This window comes from Ursus arctos, unplaced genomic scaffold (assembly GCF_023065955.2).
Source record: "Ursus arctos isolate Adak ecotype North America unplaced genomic scaffold, UrsArc2.0 scaffold_15, whole genome shotgun sequence".
In the NCBI taxonomy this organism is placed as follows: domain Eukaryota; kingdom Metazoa; phylum Chordata; class Mammalia; order Carnivora; family Ursidae; genus Ursus; species Ursus arctos.
Window position 1 is genome coordinate 30,193,964 of NW_026622819.1, and position 24,069 is coordinate 30,218,032.

Here is a 24,069-nt window from a genome sequence, read left to right on the forward strand (position 1 = left end):
GGTCCTGTTTGGTCAAACTGGCTTATTAATGTTGATTTGGCTGCTTGGAAGAAAGTATTTGGCTAGGTTTGAGCTGCAGCTCACAGATCAAAGAATTCAAATTCATTTTAGTACATTCTCTACTATTCAGTGTGTGGCCTTTTCATTTTTTTTTTTTTTAAGCATGACAGGAAGTTTGATTTCTTGGGTTGGCGACTTTGAATATTTTTGACTCATTATGACCTCTCTTAATTTTTGTACCCACCACACCCATTTTGTTTTTAAAGTGAGTTTTTATTAGGAATATCTCCTACTAGAGCCTAAAAAATAGCCATCATTATAAATAGTGTTTAGGAGACTTTAAGCTTTAAAAAGGAGCTTAATGCTCTCCAGATGAGGGCCCATTCTCTAAACTGGACAGTGCAAGCAGTTCACTAGGAATGTCTGAAATTGTTCACAAATTGAACTGAAGTATTAAGTTTATGCTCGATTTTACAATCATATTATTCAGTTGTTTCAGTGCAATGACTGGTTAGAGTACTTAACTCCCTAGAGTTAGAAAAAGAAGAAAGTGTAAACTCATAGTCAAAGTATGCTCTTGCCTCTTGGGATAGCTGGGTATAAGTTAGCACGCTTGCATGATCAAAGACATGCATAGAGAACTGAGTCTAGAACCACTCACTCAGACTCTAAGAAAGACTATAACGTTGGACTATCCCTGTGGTCTTTTGACCACGTGGAATTCTCGGCTTGGAGTTGGGTTAACTGACGTTAGAGTGTATACCCATCTCAACTGTAACATCCCGTCAATCATTCCACCTCAGTTCTTGAGCACCACCCAGCTTAGACCGAACACAGCAGGAAAACTAGAATCTGACTTTATCCTTTAACTCACTTCTACAAAGGGAAGGAAGTTGATATTGAAACTTTGGAGGCTTGAAAATCATGTTTCTGTCATTGCCGTACGTTGCTGGCATTGGATCATTTGGGTTATGCTCTACCATGGTACCCCTGACACCAGTGACCATCTGGACATGGCTCAACTAGCTATGGTACATGTGCTCTGTCTATCTCAAGTGAGTTGGGCAGGGCAATGCAGCAGACACAACCTGACGTGGAAAAGAGAATGGAGGCTTTCTGGTCTGGTGAATAGTGTGCTTCAGCCCTACTTATCAGATCTCTGCATCTGGGGGTTCCTGGGCCCTGATCCCCCTAACAATGTGGTATTTGTTTCCTTATCTGCTCTTGTCTCATTTGTACTTATACCTCAGGAGCCACATGGAGGAGTGAGACTGGCAAGGTAGTGACTGCGTCCTTGAGTCAAGTTCATAATATTAAGTACCATCTTGAAACACCTTATTAGCTGTTGCTTTCTCTATTAGAGAGCTCTCAAAGTCACCTATGGAAGAAGCCATGAGTGATTCCCATTAATTCTGAGGAAAGGCTAAATATGGCTTTTTGTGGGGTGGACGGGCCATACACCTTGGGCTTTAGGCTCAAAGGTAGCTGCTGGCAATATGGTGGGTAAATTTGCATAGCAAGCCAAGACATTTTTGGGAAATGGTCAAGAGACCAAAGTCAACATGGGGCAGCTGTGTGTGTTTTGGGGGGTAGGGATGAAGGGAAGACTCTTTGTGGCTGAGGAATGGGTATTCAGTAAGCAATCTACTCTAAAGACCTGGGCTGAAACATCAGGGTTCCCACCTAACCCAGCCAAGAAATGCTTCCACACTTTGGGCAACCTCATTAGTACAGTGGTACATGTGAGCAGGCTGAAAGAGCTGTGTGACCAGAGGGACTGTGGAGACGTGACAGAATTCTGCCAGGCACTCCTCCCCTTATGCTGAGACACTACTGCAGGGTCAGTGATGGCAGCATCTGCTTCTGTCACCAAGCGCTTGCTTCAGGGGAGAAAACCCGGCATGTAGCCTGCACCAAGGTGCTGTCATAAGGCGGGGGACACCATGCTGTAAAGACAGTGACAGAAAAGGGGCCCTTGCGGAGTTTTCTATTTCTAGTTATGAAGTGACCGTAACCAGAAAGTATGCTGAAAAATCACGTGGAAGGAATAAGATTTTTAAAATCTGAAGTGTTGCTAGATAACTGGAATGGGCAAATGGAATAAATCAGTTTTAAAATCTGAATTTAGAAGAACTCTATTGTGTACTATTAAATGGTAAAGTAGGATACTATATTTCAGTCTGCTTTCCTCTCATCCTAAACCAAGGGAAGGGGGTATTCTAAAGAATGAATAATTTATATGAACAATTTTAGGGTTTTAAATGTAAAAAAAAAAAAAACACACCACTGCTAACATGGAAGCCTCTAGAAATTTTCTATTGCAGGGCCTTTGGGGCAGTGATTTGAGGAGAAGCATTATGGAACTGGTACAAAAACACAGTAAACATATGACTTTTACTTTGAATTTGGCATTTAAATGTATAACGGATATTACCTTGCAGGAAAAAAGTAGTCCAAAAGCTAATGAACCGAGTGAGGGAAAAGGACTGTCATTGTACCATTTGATTCCTAGGCCAATACACTGACACTATTCAGACCTTTTTCTTTTCTTATCTTTTTTAAAAGACTTTATTTATTTTCTTGAGAGAGAGTGAGAGAGAGAGAGTGAGAGTGAGAGAGAGAGCACAGAGGGAAAGGGAGAAGCAGACTCCCCGGTGAGCAGGGAGCCTGATTCCAGGCTAACATCCCAGGATGTCCAGATCATGACCTGAGCCGAAGGCAGATGCTTAACCGACTGAGCCGCCCAGGCGCTCCTATTCATACCTTTTTCAACAGTCTTTCCTCACATATATGTATATCTAACCAAACTGACCAGCAAGTATTTCATTTTTTTCATGTCTATTCTTCTCAAGTTAGGTTAGCTAGCAAAACAAACTCCTCTTTCTAGCCGCAAGCCAGTTTTAAAATAAATCATAGAAATGAATCTTAGTTGGTGTCCTAAAACACACAACATCACGTTGTGCTTTCTGGTTCCCATATGAAATAATCCTGAATTAAGTCAAAATGGGTGTACAGCCTATCTAGCATGTGGATTTCAGGATACAATAATTTTTTCCTTTGAGCCCTTCACCTATGATACTTGTACTATAAATCCTAATTGTTAAACACAGTCCACTTTCTACTGTAGTGCCGTTACAACAGTCGTCTTGAAAGTCTGCGTGGATGTTCGCAGAGCTAAAGAAAGCATGTTATTTAGAACCATCTGTATTTTAAACATAAGTAAGAATGAAGTGCCACGTACTCCAGTAGAATTATTTTATGATATACTACAGCAGAGCACTTTAAAAGCAAGCAGGTAATCTTAAACTTTTCCTCTTCCAAGGCAAGAAACATTGCCTGAAATTTGGTTTCTTCTTTAATAGCCTGGCTGAATTATATTAAATCCCAATGTGGTTTTCCTTTCCAGGCAGAGGCCCACATTTATATAATCCTCAAAGCCAGTGCTTGAGTGTTTCTGTACCTTTCCACAACTCATGTTTCAGAGACAAGCTGTGTTTTGAGGAGCTTAAAGGAACAAGAATCCAGCTGCCTTGTACCATCAGCACAGAAAAGTCGAACTGCGGTGTATGTGTCGTAATTGTATACGGACAGGCAGAACTTCTTTTTCTCTCTCTGTCTGTACATAGACCAAAACTATGAAAAAAAAGTTCTTATAGCTATGTAGACACAACACCAGATCCGTTTAAGCGGTCTCACCCTGATATGTCCTCTCTGAGTTCTAGGTGGCCTTTCCAGTAGAATATGTCCTTTGTTTTAGCGCCCAGCACCCCCTTAGAGCTGGCATTAACCTTCCACGAGAAACTTACCATTGGCTCACATTTCCATGTCTGATAGGACCTTTTCTAGTTGGGCCAGATATCCACCTCCAACAGGGCATTCATGCTTCATCTCTAAGGATGATGCGGACCCTGCTAACCCCCATGGTTAAGAATATATGTGTTTTTAAAACTACTTTTTGTGATCTGTGTGCTTGATACATCAATTACCACTTTACGGATGGTTCTTCATAACTTAGCTGATTTCCCTTAGAAAAGACTTGGTTGTTTTTAAATAAGATGAAGACAAAAAGAATCATTTACAAAATAAAACAGACTTTCTATTTATTTGTCCAATTTCAGGTCTGCATAGGACCAGCAACCTGATAGCCAACCCTCTCCCCTCCTGATATCAGGAAGGTTAGCAAGTGCAGGACGCTATCTAAAAGGCCAGGGGAACTCTTCTGGGAGAAATAAGAATACAGGCTCATTACTTCTGCGTTGCTGACCAGATTTGATAGGTTAACAGCTAAGAAATCCCTAGGAGATTTCAGAGTTCTGGTAGACAAGGAGAAAGGTGAGTCTGCCAACTTGTTTTCTTGCTTCTTGAGGTGATACTACTACTACTACTCAAGGCTGGAAAATTTAGGTGGCAGGATCCAAAAAAGGTCCTGAAATAGCTAGACTAGCTGCTTGGAAACTGTGTTTATCTACAAATTTTCCAAGAAGCTGCTGCAGGTGAGCACAAGATGGCAAAAATGCACGAGTACCATTGAGCTAACGTGCGCACTCCGTCATTATTCTGTCCTCTTTTCGGAAATGCTATTGGACCAAGCAAGCAGGGAGAAAAAGTAAGTGCATTTTTAAATTAAGCTGAAGGATGGGAATAGTCGAGGTAGCACATTAACCCATGCTAAAGGAGGCAGACCGGGGATTTTAGTTGCTGTACAATTGAAGCAATTACTTCAAACAATAAATGTATAGGGTCCTTTCGCAGCACAGATAGATGAGCGGGGAAGTTCCAGCTGCAATTAGAAAACCTACCGCTCAATGTCGGACTTTCGCTTACAAAGCCTAAGCACGTGAGACGGGTTTTGTTTCATGAACTCTCTCTCTATAAATCCAAGTAAATGTAATCGAAATTATGCCTGTTAGAATCATGTAAGTCTCACCATTCACTGGGCCTCCCTTCCACAAACACAGCTAGACAGCTACCTTAGGAATCATGAAGCACAATCAGCAAGTTCGGAAAAGTGATGCAGGGAGTCTTGTATCTACTAGAGCCTTCAGCAAAAAGCCACCTCTATGTGATCCCAAACGTTAAACAATGTTCCTAATCAAAGAAGCTTTCAGACAGTCCATTTCCATACCACCTTTGGCAAGTCATTGAAGTGACTTCTACCAACAAGATTAAAACAGAGGGTGGTATTTCAGAGAACTAAGTGTTCTTACAAAATGAAGATACAACTTACTCATCTTCTTCCTTAGTTATAGTAATCAAAGAACACAATGGGTAGTGAGGAGGGCACGTATTGCATGGAGCACTGGGTGTTATACACAAATAATGAATCATGGAACATTGCATCAAAATCTCAGGATATACTGTATGGTGACTAACATAACATAATAAAAAATTATTTTAAAAAAAACACAAGGAAAAGACCTTAATCTGTACAGATTTAAGAAAAAGTTTATTCTAGGACTTAAAGAGTGACTTGGAAGATTTTCTAACTTACATATTCCACTGGGTTGCTTTCTTACATTATCTTTTCTGACATTAAATATCATTCCAGGGCTAGGAGAAGGAACAACAACAAAAAAAGAAGTTGTTTTGATTTGCTGCATGAAAATAAGATATCTAAGAAAATTATCCTGGTTATGTCATTAGACAACATTTCCAAAGGCTCGAGTCTTGAATCTTTCATTTACTTCTGTTCCTTTTTAAGATAAGCTCCTGAGATAGCATTAACCACTGACTTTGAAGAGCCTAGAAAAGTGCTATTTTTTCCCCAACCACAATATGATTTTGTTTGTTTTATTTTTGATCTAGTTAGTATTCTACAAGACTGAAGAAGTAGTGTCTTACTTTATGTGAAGTTATAGTCAATGTAATATGCTGTTTCTTATAAACCTATACTGCTAGCCTGATAAACAGCTCAGTTTGGATATTTTAAAAAGCAATAAATGAATTAACTAAACAAGTCATCAATTCATATGGTGCCAAAGGTATCACTATTTCCCCCAAAGGGCTTAACTTATTTGAGATGATAAATTTATATACTAGGACAATCTAGTTTTTCTGGTTTTCTAGACTAAAGACTCACTTATTGGATCGATGTCTGTGTCTTTTAAAATGTGTTATTCAAAGTCATCTCCAGCTGCAGATAGCTTTCTAATGCTGGTTAATCCTCTACTCCTTCCATGTTAAATGAATATGTTTTAAGTTAATAGTGAGATTACTACTGTCTAACAGTTGTGCTAGAAATGTTTGAAGTATATTCTGTTTTGTACTTATCAGAGCTTTGGCTAGACATTGTGTCAAGTATTTTTCCTTTGTGTTAAGTTATTACTCATATACCTGCCTAACACTCAGAGACCCAAGGATCCTTTAATGGGCAAGCTTTTGTTTTAAAGCAAGAACTTGGTAAAAAAAAAAAATTCTGACTTACCACAGGAGCCTTTCCCAGAATAAGCAGATGGATTGAGAGTTCTTCCTTCTCCCAGGCCTCTTAAACGTACAGCATCCATATTGGGCTTTTTTTTAAAGATGATAAAACATGGGGGTGACACTTGGGTCTATAGTTCTAGCATAAGGTGAACTAGTAGCAATGGTTGCTTATGACATGCCACTTTGCTGGGCTTTCACTGAGATCTCCTGGCCCATTATGAGATATTCCTATTTTTATTGAACTACGAAAAGGCTTCTGGTTAGCCTACACGGGAATGTCAACATCAATGACTCACTGTAAAGGAAGTTTCCCTGGTTCATAAGAAATGTAATATTTAAGCAACATGTTTCATTAACTTTTAGAACAATCTCATCTAGTTTCTGAACTAGTAATGACCTGTTGCAAAATTCTGTGCTTGCTAAGTAATTGACACTTAAATACTACGGCAACCATGGGATGGATAGAAGTGATTAGATTGGTGCCCCCTGTGTAGTCTCTCTTTATTATCCCGATTATAGTCATTAAATAAATGTAACTCGAGCCAGTTCTAGAAGCTTTGGACGGATTCACGGTGGCATCTGCTATTTTCTGGTCTTAGAATGTCGGCATTTTTAGCGTCAGAGAATGTAATTAGATCATTCATTTCCTCAGCTGAACTCTGTAGCTCTGTGCAAAGACAAGTCTTCTTTGAAAGCCGCTATTCAGTTCCTAATCCAATCTTTATTAAAAAGATTCAATATTGTAGACAAGGAGGTTAAAACAAATCCTCAAAAAACTAATGATCAAGCCCTTCTATACCCCACAGATGCCTTCTAGTGCAGCAAAATCTGAAATTAGGGATGTTTATAGTTGTTACTTTTTTTTTTTTAAACTAGGAAGCAGTCCTTAACAAACTACAGAGCATGGAGATAATGAGTTACACCAAAGAAAATAGTGAGAGAAACAACACTAAAGACTAAATTTTCTTAGTCCCACTAACATAAGCGAAGTTCTACTTTTTTTTTTTAAAGATTTTGTTTTTTTTAATTTTTTTGACAGAGATAGAGACAGCCAGCGAGAGAGGGAACACAAGCAGGGGGAGTGGGAGAGGAAGAAGCAGGCTCATAGCGGAGGAGCCCGATGTGGGGCTTGATCCCATAACGCTGGGATCACGCCCTGAGCCGAAGGCAGATGCTTAACCACTGTGCCACCCAGGCGCCCCGGAAGTTCTACTTTTAAGGCTAATTATCAGAAGTGGATGTAATTAAAATTTCTTTCTGAGGGTCAGTCCCTCCAGTGTTGAGGTTCCCTACCCTAAGTTCCATTTTATATTTGCACCTACATCTAAGAAAGTCCCTTGAAAGGCTAAAAACAAATGTCTTTCCTTTCGACTCTGAAAGCCCTGTCATCCATTTCACACCATGCCTAGCCAGAGTGACTATACAAATGGGAAGTCATTGGCTACCCTAGATTTTGCCCTGAAGTTACACTATTAGAAGATTAAGAAGGCTTTCAAATACTGCCAGCTTTTTAAAAAATTTATTATTATTATCATTATTATTTTATTCAGAGCATATGGGGTTTGGTGATTAATCTCTGCTCAAAATCACTATAATTTAGAGACTGAAAATGAAGTTTACCCCCAAATGTGAGCTAATTCATGTAATAAATCTGTGTCCCTACTATGTGCCAGGCACTCTTCAGAGCTTGGGATATGTCAATGAGCAAGATAAAGATCTATTCCTTTTTAGGGAAACACATAATGGATTACAGGGAAACACATAAATGGATTACAGTCTTTCAGAAGGTGATAAATATTCTGGATAAAAAGAGAGCAGAGTGGATGGAAAGTGCAAGGTTGGTGATGGCTTAAACAGGTTTGTTAGGAAACCAGAAGGAATGCCATATTTTTGTAAGTTAAATTTATTGGATTTTTTTATATGCCAAGTGTGATATATGATGCTTAAACTCTCATTTAATGCTATGGGGGAAGTGTTATCATCCCTACCCGACTGGAGAGAAGGTGAAGTACAAAAGTCAACCAACCCCCTAAAAATACCACAGGGCTAATACATATGCTCTTAACTTCTTTGTTTTAGAGTTATACAGGCAAAAAGGGAGAATTAAACTCAGTTCTTCAGACTGGAAGAATGTGAATTAGCCAGAAAACACTTTCAGGAAAGAGGAATTGATAGCAGTGAGTAAAGGATATTTATGTCAGCTTGGCTAGAATACAGGACCGTGCTGGGTGATACGAGGGGAAAAGGTTGAAAGTTGGGTCAAACTGGATTAGAGTGAATTTTCAGAACTACGTTATGTCTAGACGGTACTGGGAAGACTTTGAGGTTTTGAGCAACGGTGTGGAGGCCGGGGTGGCCACAAATCTGAGTATGGACCATGGCATCAAAGAGTCACATCGCTTTGTAGTATGATAGTTGCATGAACTTGCCACTCAGTGATTCGACACTGCCGTTTTTTTCATTTAATACTTGGCTAATCTTTTGGAAACAAAGTATTTTAATTGAAAGGTTAAGGTCTAACAATCTCAAATGTCAGATCCAAGGTTATCCCATCTTGCCAAGCTATGATGTGTGGTGACCCTCAAACTTCAAATAAACCAAGTGTCCTAAAGGTAGCTTAAAAAAAAAATCAAAGACCATTATGTCTAATAACCTTCATTCTAAGAAGATCCATCTTATCCTAAAAATAGAATTCCCATAATGCCAGTTTTCTAAACGCTGATATAGGTGAATTGGTATTTTGAAATGTGATCACCTAAAGGAGTATCCTTTATAAAAGGCAGCTACCGACTAAAATAGTCACATCGTTATAGCTTCTCATTTGAAGCGGATTATACAGCATTTCCCCCATTTGATATATGTTCTCCATATAACTTGAAAGACTAGAAAGATCAGTACCAAGGAAATGCTGGTTAAGAAGGTAGTGAGCACGGTGAGAGACAGATTTCTGCTTCTTATGCATTTCGAATAGTGATATTAGGGTGACATGTGCCTTTCTGCATTTTTAAAATTAAATTCCTTAGAAACAAGCTAATTTGCCAGATAGTAATATTTAAAACATAGGTAAATCTACAGTCTACTTTGGGTTACAGATAGAAATGAGGGTGCTTTAGAATTCAGTCATGTGAAATTAAACTCAAAAGCTAAGAGAACCTACAAAATGAACACATGCATGTCTAAAGCATATAGAATGCTGCCCACTATAAGCTTTGAACTATCGACTTGGGCATCATTCACTGATACTTACATCCAGAGTTATTGAGAAAAACTTCTGACGTATTAAAAAATGAACAGTAAGTTTGGATCAAATGGTCACTAGGATTTGAAAAAATTCTTCTATGCTGGGTTTTAAAACTTGGTCAGTGTATGGTCTATTGGTTTTTAGGCTGTTTTCCTGGGACACATTGGGGTCTGTGGAACAGTAATGAATTGGCAACCCAGTTCAGGCATCTTAAGGAGCCTAAAGGACATCACATCCTTACCCACATTACAGCTGCATTATGCTAATTAAAAAACAGGTTTCTTTTTATTTTGGCAGAAATTGTGTTAAGGGATAATATTAATTAACCAGTGCTTGTGCCAAAGGTTTCATCTATTCCTTCCATTTTTATTGGGTTTTTTAGGAAACAGTTTAGTGGCAACTTTAAAAAGAAGAAACAGAAGGAGAATAAGAAGTTGTCCTTGGGTGAAGTATCAGGTTGGAAACTATTCACCACTACGATAATTATTAGCCAGGTGATTACACCCATCAGGTCAGATCGATGTATGAGCTGTGAATACTCCGTTGGTAGAAGTTAACCCAAGGGCTTGAAAAGACCATACCATCTGGAGAATTTCAGTAACAGCTTGTCTGCCTTTCTCAGGCCCTGAGCAGATATAAACTAGAGGAACATATGGATGTTACTCATTATAAATAACCTTAAAGTTAAAAAAAAAAAAAGATGCAAAACTGTTTTACTTATACCAGCAGATGATAAGGTGAGCTGGAGTTTCCCATTTTGCCCACTCTGTAATAAATCACAATCAATGTTGCAAATGAGAGCAGCTTGTCACTCATTCACTTGGCCATCTGGTTATTGGTTATTGAACACCTACTGTGTGCCAAGTGCTTCACTCTGCTATATATACAGTGCTGAGAGAGACGAGGCCTCTCTTCTCAAGGGGCTTACCATATAGGCAGAGGAGAGAGAACAAGCACGTAATAGTTACAATCGGTGCTAAGTTTTTTAAAGGAAATGTTTCTGATTAGGGTAGAAAGCCTCATTGCCATTAATAATGTTTAATAAGAGCAAAATCAGTACTACTTCAAGGAATCCTATATAAATTGCTTTCTTATTTAAATCAACCGTGGAAAGATGCAAATTTGGTCTTAAGGGTTTAATTACCCTCTCCAAAAGACAGTTTTAAAATGATGACATTTACTTAAATCACGAATTAGATGGACGATATTTACGTTCAATGTTTGGGAGTCTTCTAGAACCGTGTTACAGCCTGGAAGAGCATCTGTGTGACAGAGCCCGCAGGAGGAAAGAATCTTGTGATACGCTCGGTTATTAAAGAACGTCAATGATGATTTCTGAAAAGTTATCCAAATTTCTGAATCAACGTTATTTTCATAAACACCAGAAAGAAGCACTCTGCTCACTTGGCGTTTAGTTTTGTCACTTCAGAAGGGCAAGCAATTCAAAATTGACATGAACCTCGGTAATCTAGAAACAAACACATTCTGTGGCACTCTTAATAATCAGATTTTCTGAGTACAATAGATCAGGCAAAACTACTGAATCACAGATTTTAATCAAACAATATAATGAAAATGTAACCAGGCCACTCCCAAAAGTGGCTTTGGTATTTAAGTAACATCGTCTACTTACAAGAGCATTAGAAAGGGAGTATCCGATAGTACCGGGTTAATGTCAGTCTCTAAAAACTTGGACTTTATTATCAATGCAAATAGGAAGCCCTTAAACAAGTGTTGGTGGCATGAAGTGTAAGAGTCCAGACCCTGAAACAGAACAGAGTTGCTTCCCTTGTTTCTATTAAAGAGTTCTTATACAGAAAGCTGAACATTAGTATCTCTATACACTATCTGGAAACAGAACTACAGAATGTATTTTGTACGTGGATATGCCTAAAAGATCAATAACAGTACTGTCTGTAGTTTAGCACAAAACTAAGATTTTATCGTAGACTGTTCGCATGTCTACCGAATCTGGCAAACCCGTGACCCTCTATTTTCTAGAACTATCCTTTATGTCCACTCCCCTCCTCCCTCCCCACCAAAAATTTTTAAAAATTATTTTTAGTATTCTTCCCTAATCTTGCCTCATCGCCACCCCAAGTTCCTGTTTCCAAAAAAGCAATACTTCCTTATATCATGTATCTTGTCCCTCACGATTCGCCAACTCGTATTACAGTGTCATTTTGGTATTTTCTGTACACGTAACATAAGAACTTTTTAAGATATTTAGAATACTTGAAATAAAGAAACTCTTTGTGGGATGAATTTTTCCTTCACCTTCTCAAAGAAGTCCAACGAGAATCTAAGTTGTAAGAAACCACTTGTAACTGACCTACTTTTATGGTTGAATTCTTGTGGGAATGCCCTATTAGACCTCATGGCCTTCCTGATTTTATATTAATCAGGTATCTATCTATCTCTCTCTCTCTCTCTCCATATTTATATATAGAGACCTGTTCCCTAGAGAAGCTAATCTTTTCCATTTGCCCTGGACACACACACACACACACACACACACACACACACCCCGTGCCTTCTTGTGTTGCGTCCTTAGGCTGTAATACTTACTGCCTTCACCTACGTGGATTCCTTCCCATCATTCAAAGTCCACGCAAGGTGTATTGCCTCAGGGGAATCTTCACTGACCTCTCACCAGCCTACTGTTTTTCTACACTTGCCACGACCTATTGTTGCCCTCTGATTCATACAGAACTCTTTCCCCAACTCAATGAAATTTTGAGGTCAGGTCCTACTTTTCGATACCCACATAGTTTGGTAAAGAGTAGGTGCACTTACAACATTAGAGGTAACACATATTTTCCATTTGCCTCGTAATATTCTCTTAAGCAAATCTTTTCTCTACATTGTTGATTTGTCATGAAATATAGGTTTTTCTTCAACTGTTAAACGATCTCTGCTCAAATTCATTCTGTCAACAGAGCTGGGCTAATTTACCTGAGTCAGCATTTTGTTTTCCTGATTTAACAAAGAGATCTATTGCATGACAAATACGGACTAAAGTTTTTGTCTTTCTATCCAAGTCTCAGCGCAATCCATTGCTCCTTTCCAAATCCAGCTCTTTCCTCTCTGCCATCTGTACTTTCTCTTGGTCAAACTGGCCAGTCTGTGTCTTTGGACATGCACCTGCATAATTTGCTTATGTGCTTTTCTTAGGATGCATTTTTCTTCTACCTGACATCCACCATTCTTTTAAAAGCTAAGTCCATTATCACACTGGTGTCCTTTTCTTTTCTGGACCCTACCCGCACCACTTCATTATAATAAAACCACATATTAGTTGAGTATGTGTCATTTTCTCGAAATTTCTTATAAGCATCAATTGTTGGCATTTGCGGGTCTGCTAGCAGGTGTCAGGTCAATATTATCAACCAACTTTCAATCACAGCTAACCTTTAGTAATTGAGAACTTTAGACAAGCTGAATAAACCAGAAATCCCCAAAGAACAAGTTAACAGGCACCAAACAAGCATCTATGCAACAAGATACCCTTCAGAAGACAGCTTCACCATTGAATAAAATCAGCTTTTCAACTGTTTGTCAATTGTCAATATGTATGTTTCTGAAAAGCTTCAGTTACAGGTAAACCTTGGTCCAAGCAGAAATTGTTATTAAATCTCCTTATTATCAGTCAGCTGTGGATGGAAGAGCCTATTCGATCAGTTACATATTTGTTTCCTACTTCAAAAATGGGATTGCACTTAAGGTGTTTAACTTTAGAAGCAAAGGTTTAAAAGAAAATACCCAAACACAAAAACAAAAAATACTACCACCACCACCGCCCAGTGCTAATGTAATTAAAGCACAGCTAAGACTTTCTTTTAAAGGACAAATATTTGCACAACTACTCAGAAGAACTAAGAAATTCCCGCTTCTGATCCTCTGATCTAGAGGTCGGTTATATGTTTCCCCCCTGGATTAACATTGTACCCCAAAGCCAGACTGGCTCAGCATTCTTTTTTTTTTTTTTTTTTAAAGATTTTATTTATTTATTTGACAGAGATAGAGACATCTAGCGAGAGAGGGAACACAAGCACGGGGAGTGGAAGAGGAAGAAGCAGGCTCATAGCGGAGGAGCCTGATGTGGGGCTCGATCCCAGAATGCCAGGATCATGCCCTGAGCCGAAGGCAGACGCTTAATGACTCTGCCACCCAGGCGCCCCTCTGCCACCCAGGCGCCCCCAGCATTCTTCATATAACCTTGCCAGGCCTCTGACAGGTGTTCGAGAATATGACAACTCAATGATAACAGAATGCACTTTGGCATCTGCAGTACATATCACAGAAGATTCAAACAGGTTTGGACCCCTAATCGGACACTTAAAATACAGAAAATAAGTGTGGTCAATTGTGCGAAACGTTTAGAACAAGGAGGGCAGCCAGATCCAATATGGACACATTTAGTGAGGCCATTCATCACTTTCCAGTTCTCGGAGTACGGATTAACTCTAGACCTTAGGAGGACTGAATTGTCCTGCCCAGATGAGATTTAAGTGGTACCTTAAGAGTTAATATTTGTGGGCCCGTACTGGTTTATGAAGCATGGCCACATTCTCCTGCTCGACCCTCACATTCAATAGTTTCAAGGTGTGCAAGAAAGAAGGTCTTCTAACTTTTCAGCTGAAATGTGTTCATCTCTAGATTTTAGCTTGCCTCAAGCTCACAAACAATTAAAGCAAGAGTATTTTCCAAATATCAGCCGAATTGTTGCACTGAGAATTGTAGGTCCAGAGCGGGTGCATTTCTGAAGCAGCAGCTCTGAGAAAGCATTTGTTTATGGCTTCACACTTAACTTTAACTTGGAGGCAACTCATCTGACTGATGGAGAAAACGAAGCTCAGACCTGGTATCTCTTGTCCGAAATGGCAAAGTGAGTCGTGGACACGGCCATCTGCAGTTCAGAGTCTAAGCTCTTAAGCCCTGACCTATGTCACCTCCTTGAGACCTGATTCCAATTCTCTAATTCTGGATCACACCCTTGTATTTCTCAGTCGAAGGTGTGATCTCTGTAAACATCAGTCTCTGATTAACATCGGTCATTCTTAGGACTGTTTTGCAAGGTGGGTGAGGCAATGAAGGGTCAGGGACATGGAGCAGCATGCCTAAGAAATGGCATAGCTGTCATCCCAATGTGGGTCCACAGTCTACATTCTTTGTTCCACGTGATGTAGACATTCTTCTAGATTTCCACTCACTAGGTGTTCTTCCATTGCCAGGCTAGCGACATAATCCACATAATAGGTGCTTACTAAATATTCAGATAAACACCAAGATTTAAATCAGAAAGAGTCATGCTTGAATCCTGCCTCTCATCTCCCATCTCATGCTATGACCTTGAGCAAGCTGATACGTAATGATCATATCTGAACTAAGAAATACAGATATTTTTTCTATCTAAAGTTACTTATAGTGAAAGATAAATGGGAGAATGGAATGGTACTTTATAAACCATAAGTTCTATAAAAACCAAGTGTAGTAGATTCATTTACCAGTATGGACAAGCCTTCATCTGCACTCTGGGCATTGCATGAAAAACAAAATAAAAAGTTTTATAGGTTAGAGAAAACCATCTGGTTCACGGGTAAAATGATCTAGTTTACTAGAATCTTTTTAAAAAGAAGTAACTGGGATAGTCTCCTAATAAATGGAGATTAATTACGCTCTTAAAAAACCCAAAAGAGGAGAAAGGATTTGGAAGTGAGGTGATAATACAAAATAAGGAGTATATCGATTTTCCTTGGATCAAGAAAACAATACTTGAGATAGCAGGAACAATGTCAAGGTCTGTGCTTTTTCATCTTTTTCATCCTAAGATCTGGTTAAATTGAACTATGTTTAAATGCTTTGCTTTATTATTTCCATGACTGTAGGAATCCACATACTTTGTTATGCTTTCCACTGAACAACGGAATTATAAAACAAATGAATTGTGAAAGTTACTCTTAGATCACGTGGAAGGCTTGTTGAAATACAGCTGGATGAATCCCACTGCTGGAGTTTGGCTCAGTGGATCTGGGATGGGGACCAAGAATTTGCATTTTTAACAAGTTCCCAGATGATGCCAGTGTTGCTAGTCGGGGGACCACACTCTGAGAACCACTATTTTAGATGAATTCTCTCTAGCGGTGGAATACACGTGAGTGTATAAGTGTCCAGTCTTGAAAGACTGAATGAATTGGATTGTGAAATGGGAGCTTATGTGTTTCATCTGTCACATAAAGATCTCAGTCTATTTCAGAGCAACACTGTGCATCAGAGAGAAATAAGGCAGCCTTTTATCCAGAGAAAAATGTGAAACCATATATCCCTCCCCCAAATTTATTCCAGGTGGAACAGCGTTTTAAATCTCACTTTTCTAGGATTGTTACTTCCTATTCTACCTGCTCCCTTACTCTGTGGTTACCTAAAAATTTAAGTGACAGCCCTCCTGCATTCTGCCTTCTGGTAATTTCCTTACAGCTGAACACTCAGCCTGCTGAGTTCACTCAGAATTCTTACTGGTTTAAGGCAGTTAAAAGGTCACTTGCCTCTAGCTAGCTTATACAAGTTACGGTAGCACAGAAAACCTGCCAGGCTTCTTTAATACTGAAGCAATAGCTCCTGTGTTCCTGAAATTTCATAAGCCTTCATGTTGCGTTACGTTGATGATGTAAGAATTAGCAAGCGTTAGACAATTAAGTGTTAAGATTAAAATAAGTTGAGAAGAGGAAAAGGATGAGGTAGGTAGTCAGGAGAGGCTACCTCAATGAAAAAGTAGCTTCCATTTTTAGATCAGGAAGCAATTTGTCCAGATTTTGCTCACCCTAGAGGGGCAGGCTTCCTTCCAGGGTAGAAGGATGCGGGAAGGGGAGTAACCATGGCAACCTGCCCAGCTATGTGGGCAAGCATAGGACGGGGCCGCACGCACTTGGAAGACTTTATTTCTAGCCCAGTCGCTCCGGTTCGTAGGGGTGGTCCCTCCTTTCCCACTTCCTTCTACCATAATGCTGACTTGGGGAAGAACGCTCCCACTCCGTAGGGAGGCTGAGAGGGGGTGGAGACTTCAGTGAGACCAGGGGAGGTCAGCTTGACCAAAGCAGACTCCAGGCTTCCAGGCGGAGAACACAGAGTAACTCCCTGTCTGCTCTAGCGTGAGCACAGCAAACACCGGCCTCGCTAATACTGAGTGCCTGAATGATTACCAGTTCTCAGGTAGACGAGCAGCGCCCCATTTTGATGAAGGGATTCTCCACTCTGCCTTCCGTTTTCACAAAGACACATAATTCAGTTGTTCCAGGGGCAAAAATAAAACAAAACACCCACATTTCTAGGTCACAGAGAATAAAGTATTCTTAGCATATTAGATTAAAAATGTCCCTAACAAACTGGGTTAGGTACTCTTATTCTCTCCAGAGAAGGAAGCTTAAGGACCAAGGGGTTATGCAATTTGCCCAAGGTCACGTGAGCAGCCATGGGGTAGCTGGGATTTGAATCAAGGAGGTAGGACTCTGGAACCCATGCTCTCATCCCACTACCTGATTGTCCTGGGGGGGGAGGCAGAAACTGGCGTGAACGTCAGCCCTTCGTGTCCATCCTCGGCATCACGGGTTCCTTGCATCCGAAATTAGTGTGGTTTTTGTGCAAGAGGAGACTGAAGGTCTGCTCTCTTTCTGATTCATACAACCCAGTCGGGCTACGTCACTCTGAGTTAGGTTTCCACGAAGCCCAGCGACCTGCTGTTGCAGTGTCACCAAGACGTGACTTTGGCCTGCCTCTGTGCGACTCGGTGGCATGGCTTCAACTTCAGAAGTACACGCAGCACCAGGGAGAATTTTAAAATGCCACATCCTATTGCTCGGGTGTTTCTTATTGCCAGTATAGGTCTCGTTCTGATTCCTTGTGGAGGACAGAGAACCTGACATGTTCAGTCTGTTAACGGACACTCCCCAGCCAATCTGCTCTCAAGCCTTCCCATGTGGGGACACATGTTCTGATGCCATGAGGGCAACTGGACACACGGGAGAGCCCAGTGTTCAGCAGCCTGCTCGAGCATTTCGGCATCTTGGCTTGTCCTTGAGAAAAGCATCAATGAAATCCCCAAGGCAGGAGAGATTGAGGGAGAGAAACACATAATACCTTCAAAACCATTCAGATAAAAAATATCAGTGGTAGCAAGCCCAGGCTTACGGTAGAATTAGAAACGAAGCAGCACATACTTGCTGCCCTCGTATCCACAAAGCCTCCTGCTGGCCAGTAAGGCAGAGGCCTTCCTGCTCTCTTAATCTTCAGATAATTAAGGCATGGCCAAGCAGGCCAATAAATATCACCCCCAACCATCTGATCAGAAGTTTCTAGAGGTCCCTGTACCACCTTCCTGCCAACAAGAGTCTTAAAAGCAACTCCCTCAACCCAGACAAGGTGACTAAGGTCCATTCAACCCTTGGAGTAAGACAACAAATAAACCTAATGCACGGGAATTTGGACTTTTAGTTGAATATAAAACTGTCAAAAGTCTTGAGTGGAAATGCAGACTCTCCCTCAACAGATTAGACAAGGCTTTTAGCAAGTGCCATGCATGGCTCCTTTCCCTCTCCTAACATCCGCAGGTGAAGATCCAGTTGCATCCAAGACCAGAATGCCAACAACGTACGTTTCATGGCTGAAAGGTGGAGGACGGTCCACTACCCGCAATTCGTTCTAGCCATCCAGTAACATGTAGGAGGCTCTGGCGTAGAGGAGAGCTGGTTTCCTGGGCAGTTGTTTGGATAAGAAGGGACAGAGCTGACAGTGGGAAGGGAAAGGGGAAGTGAAGTTATTTACCAACAGGAAAAAGAATCCAGTCTGCCCTAGGGGGAGACTGATGAGGAATTTAGAGGAAGTCATCAGTCCCAGAAATACACACTGGAAAAGGCTACTGGATCTCCTCCGTGCTTTCTCCAGGGGACTGTCCACGCTGCACACTCCATGTTGTGTGAAGTGTGGCACTGTGTATTGCCACATACCCAGAGCTTCACCAAAAAAGTCTTTTCCCCAAAGGTTACGGAGAGCTCAGTCCCAAATACTTCTGAATTCTCAAGGCAATAAACTTTCCTACAGTGTCATTGAGGCCCGTTTCCCTTCAAGGAGGGAGAGGCAGAACCTGGGGTGGGCGGGGCACCAGGCCCAGAGAAAAGTAGCCTAATCCTGGTCTGACTGTGGGTGTAGGAAGCAAGCACGGCGATGTCCAAGACCAGGGAGACAAGCCGTTTGGTAGCTGCAGTGCTCCCCATTCCCAGCTAGTTCCTCCCTCCACGACAGCTAGTAGATGCTCCCGTGTGGGGAGCTAACCTCAAGCCTGTAAGGAAGATCAATTATAAATCCCATCAAAGCCATTTCGAGAGCCTTATCAGACATCTTGAAGGCATTTCGTAGCTGCCTTCGTTCTTCAACCATTACTTCTGTTTGAGTTAGCTCTGTCTTACCTCCTTCTCCTCCATTCCCCTGCTTTGCCTGATTAGGGCCAGAAATTTTTTCATTAAGTCACTTTATAGTGTAATAACAACATTTACTATTCACGAAGTCTCCCCTCCATAATTGTTAAGTCTTTCCATGTGTCTGGAAGCTTATTTCTGCTCTTCTCATTTTACAAGGGTGCCTGTCTTCCTTCCAAACACAAACTAAAAAGAAAGAGGAAAAGGTGGCGGTGGTGGGGGGTGGTAAGGGCGTGGAGATAACATCCAGATTCTTTAAGTGCTTTTAATCCAGTTAAATTTCCCTTTGGACTCAAACAGTTCCCTGCTGACATTGACGGCAGACCGAATTCCAGGCTAGGAATTGAGTCAAGCAAGAGGAAAGGAAGCAGAGACAAGTAACAGAGTCGGCTCTATGCTATGAAAACCGCTATGCTGACTGGGGCTCCATGGTTTTAACCCATTCATTTTTTCCCCCTTTTCTAGAATTCTTACTTAATCTTTCCAGCCAGTTTACAGCAAGCAGGCCAACACACCTTTTAAACGCTCCAGGGATTTAAAACAAGTTTGTTCGGTCTCTTGGGCAGATACTTTCTTAAGAATGCGGGTGTAAGACAAAGTTCACATTTTCCTGCCACACGTTGTCAGTCACCAGGAAAAAGCTTCTGGGGGGGGGGGTACAAACCGGGTCCCCAGCCTTTGTCACATGGCAAAAATAAACACCCTTGGAGGAGTTAATGAGGCAGTCAGTAGCCACACCAGCGTTCTACCAGGGTTACCCGCAGAGCTTTTAAACAAGCACACACACACACACACACACACACACACACACACACACACACACACAAAGGGAGGCGCTTGTGAAATGTCACAAGCTGGACATCTGCAGCCGGACCCCAAAGGTAAATGCAGTCCGTGGAAGCATTCCTCTGATGTCAGGCCACAAAACCGCTGTTTCCCCAAGTACGGTCTCCTTTCTAAGATCCCCCCCCCCCCAGTCCCAGAGCTGCACCCCAAGGGGGGAAAAGCCAAGAGGGGCGGAGATGGCGAAAAATGGAGCCAAGGGGAGGAAGGACGGGAAAGCGACTCACGGCTAGCTAGCGCCTCCGCGAAGCGAGCATGACTTCCCTCCCGCCGCCGAGCCTCCGGGCTGCCGCGCAGCCGACACGGCGGCCGCGCTTAAATAGCCGCCGGCCCGGGAGCCTCGGAGCCGCGCGGCCACTCCCGGCGAGATATGGTTCTAATCAGATGCTGGCAGCCGAGGACTCCCCAGGAATGCGCCGGGATGTTTTTGCTGCCTGGGCTTGGTAACTCCCCCTCAACGTGTCTGCTGAGTCTTCCAAACTTAACTGTTTATTAACTCGAGCCGCAGCCACGCAGAGCGCCCGGCTCCCCTCGCTCGCGAGCCCCGCCAGCGGGGGGCGATCGCAGGGGGCCCGGGCCCGGCGGGGGAGGGACGAACAAGGGAGGGCGCCGTCGGAGCCCCGGCCGCCGGGAGCTGGGGACGCGGGACAGGGGAGGGGGCAAATAAGGACAGGAAAGGGAAACTCCGCAGGAAAGGGGTGGGATCCACCCGACCTTCGTTGCACAAATTCCTGCGCTGGGTTGCCACTTCAGCGATGTGGCACACGAACGTCCTCCTAACCCGTTGGGGCCCTCGGAACAAAGGGCTGCCTTTACTCCTGACTTTCCTGGCAAGAGGCAAGGCTCCCAGCTCCGATCTGCCGTTTCTCCGGTGGAACGTGTGATGGCTCCTTTACCGGCATTGCTGGTGCGGGTGCCCTTAACTTGGTGGGAAATGTGTGTGTGTACACGGAAAACATACGGTATTTATGGACGAAATAAAATCCTGATAGATATAAAAACAATACTCTGAAATGGATGCAAACATACACGTCCACCTCTGTATAAGCTATCTAAATAAGCCGTGCCTCTGATACAAAGATGATGTCCTGACCCTCACCGTTTGTACTCCCGAGTGTAGACTCATAACGTGACTAAGTGCTCCCTACACCTCGAAGAAGAATACGCAACATGAGAAATAAAATATTCGAAAATATTGACACGCAGTGCTCAGCAGAAGGCACTCCATAGCTTCGCGAACCTCCACAAGCTGGGAAGTCATCTTCTCCCTATTTTAAAATCATGAACAATTGTACAATACCCCAGAAAATTCTGTCACTTTTTAAGAATTTGAAATTATTTTGTGAAAAGCATGTCTAGGTTCTCCCCCCCCCCCCCGAAGTTGGAGAGAGTGTGTACTAAATGTGAAAATGCCAAATTAGGACTTGGATAAGAAAGGGTTACTGCTTTTACTGAATAAGGGACACACAGCGCATTTACATTTTACCTCTGGGAACTGAGGGTTCAAATCGGGCTCATGGGACACCAAGGATGCATTTTGTGGTCCAAGCCTAGCCCAGCTGCAAAGCCGCTGTGTAATTTGGGGCAGCTCAGTGTGAGTGGCAGTCCCCACTCTCAAGTAGGTCAGGCTTGGGACCGCCCGGGAGCTGGGGGCACAGAGCAGCATAACCCCATGACAGGGGGAGCGCCACCTCTCCTGGCCTCTATGATTTCTGCCACCTGTCTCATCCCCTCACACCTGAGGGTGCAAGGGTGGGGAGGGTGGTGCTGACAGTTTTCAATGTTCCTCTGAGGTAATTTGCTATTATTAAAAAAAAAAAAAATGACTTCCTGTGAATGATAAGAGGTATGTAGACTTTAAACTTAAGACAGTATTTATAACATTTATGCAGAGAACTCTAATTCTGGTACATTTTAGGACATACTGCTTTATTTCTAAGACCCAGGAGTCCAGAAGGGTGGTTACACTTCCAAAGGCTGAGTAGCTGGACAAATGACAGCTGATTTCAGGAAATAGAGGCATTGGCAATTGGGGGAAGAAGGGGGGTTCTCTTTTAACCTCTGTAGGTAATACTTTCTCAGCTCAGAAGTGACCACCCAAACCTATTTTTTTTTAATCAAAAGACTGTTACTAGAAATGTTAACATACGTTTGCTCTACCACACGGAAGGGATATGTCTAAGGAGCCAGAGGAAGAAAATGATTTCATCTGCCATGGGCTGGAGTTTCAAGAGAAGACTTTGATGAAAACAGTCCATTTATGAGCAGTGGGCTCACACATACAGCTTAAAATAGACAACTCTGTCATCTTACACAGAAATCTGAAGAGTCAATAGTGGAGAACTCTGATTTGAAGAGTATTTTTATAACTCTAGGGTGCTGATATTGCTTCTGGCAGTAATTCAGTGTTCTGCTCACAGTAAGAAAAAAAAAAAGAAGCATGAAAAGAAATTTAACTCTTTTTATCTCTGATGGAACAGTTTCCTGTCCCATAGAAATTGTTCTCTTCTCAGGAGGTCTAGAATGAATGTCCTTGCAGCCGGAGAATCACGCCCAAGCCCACCCCGACGTTAACCCTGCCTAAATGGTCTTTTCTTATCCTATTGAAATTAATGTTTAGCACATTAAGGTGAGGAAAATTCAATGCAATGTTTGAAAAACTATGGTCCTTGCATGACTTTGCCTTGCATAAGACCTGCCTATGAGGGAGAAGGAAAAAAAACAAAAACCTGACGACTGTGTTCCCAGCCTAGGAAAAGGGTAGTTAATCCCGTGATGGCTTGCTGAAGAATGCATGGTTTATTATTAAAGTAATCTCTTAAGATTTTCCTGGAATGTGCTTCCACAGCAGCTCTGCCTGGGCGAGCTATCCTATGCATGTGTCTTTTCTTCCATAATTAAGCTGGTTTTCCCCCCTTTAGCTCACAGACCTAAAGCTTTCTCTCTCCCTTCTCCAGCCCTTCTTCTGCCCCCTCCCTAGGGCTCTTATCTCCCTTAAACATCCCATTCTGAACCCTGCCATTTCCCATGAACTGTAAATGGCACTTCAGATGGATGTGGTCCTAGGTGAACTATCTGTGTACCTTGATGCCTTGCTGGACACTTCCAGATGTTCTAATCAAACAAGGACGGGTGACAGTTTGTGGATCTAGCAAAGTCACAGCTTTTCTTCTTCCTCTTCAGCGTCACAAAAATAAATGAAGAAGATAGCTATTGTTCCCAGAAAATGTTCTTTGACCTTGACTTATCCTGCATATTTACAGACATAGAAAAACTGATCCTATCAGATTTGGCTGTTGGCAAGGCATGACAAATATTGGAGGTTTTCCTATCTATTGATCGATCGATCGATCTGAAATATTTGGATGGAAGTCTTATTGAAGACTGCCTGTTTTTCTTTCGTTTTGTTGGTTGCACCTGCACAGCACCTCAGAACTCAATGCTTACTCTTTGCTGTGATGTGTAGTATGAGTAAAACTCAAATGGTGCTTCAAAAGTTGGGATATTCAAAGTGAAGGACATTTAAAAATTCAATATGAGGGGCGCCTGGGTGGCGCAGTCGTTAAGGCGTCTGCCTTCAGCTCAGGGCGTGATCCCGGCGTTATGGGATCGAGCCCCACATCGGGCTCCTCCGCTATGAGCCTGCTTCTTCCTCTCCCACTCCCCCTGCTGTGTTCCCTCTCTCGCTGGCTGTCTCTGTCAAATAAATAAATAAAAATTAAAAAAAAATTCAATATGATAAACTTATCTAAGTAATTGCATTTTGCTACCAATATAAACTTTTATAATGAGAAGTTGTAAAGGGGAAAAAGAATACTCATATGAACTACTGGTTAAAACATCTTATTTGGAAAGCAATTTGAGAACAGTGGTTAAAAATAAAAATACATATAAATCTATAAAATACCAGTATTAATTATTATTGTAGCCAACACTTACAGAGCTCTCTATCCTATGAATAAGAATCTATCCCTAGAAATAGAGCAGAGATGTTAATCACTGCATTGTCCATAGAGTAGGAACCTGGGAACAAATTTTGTCTGTCAGTAGGAGAATGATTGAATAAGTTATGATTCATCTGCACTGCGAAATCAT

At 41.8% G+C, this 24,069-nt stretch overlaps 1 protein-coding gene across 3 annotated transcripts in view; it reads right to left on the bottom strand.

Annotated features, from left to right (window-relative positions):
* The window catches only part of DAB2 (DAB adaptor protein 2), a 158,164-nt gene that overhangs the window by 29,656 nt on the left and 104,439 nt on the right, over window positions 1–24,069 (bottom strand). The window contains exon 1 of one of the 3 annotated variants that reach the window (XM_057312217.1): window positions 20,202–20,445. The exons of 1 other annotated variant lie outside the window; for it this stretch is intronic. The gene's annotated coding sequence lies outside the window, so the exon portion shown is untranslated. Of the gene's footprint in view, window positions 1–20,201; window positions 20,446–24,069 lie in introns of those variants that run through there. One more of the 3 variants, XM_026506866.4, reaches the window with a different exon arrangement.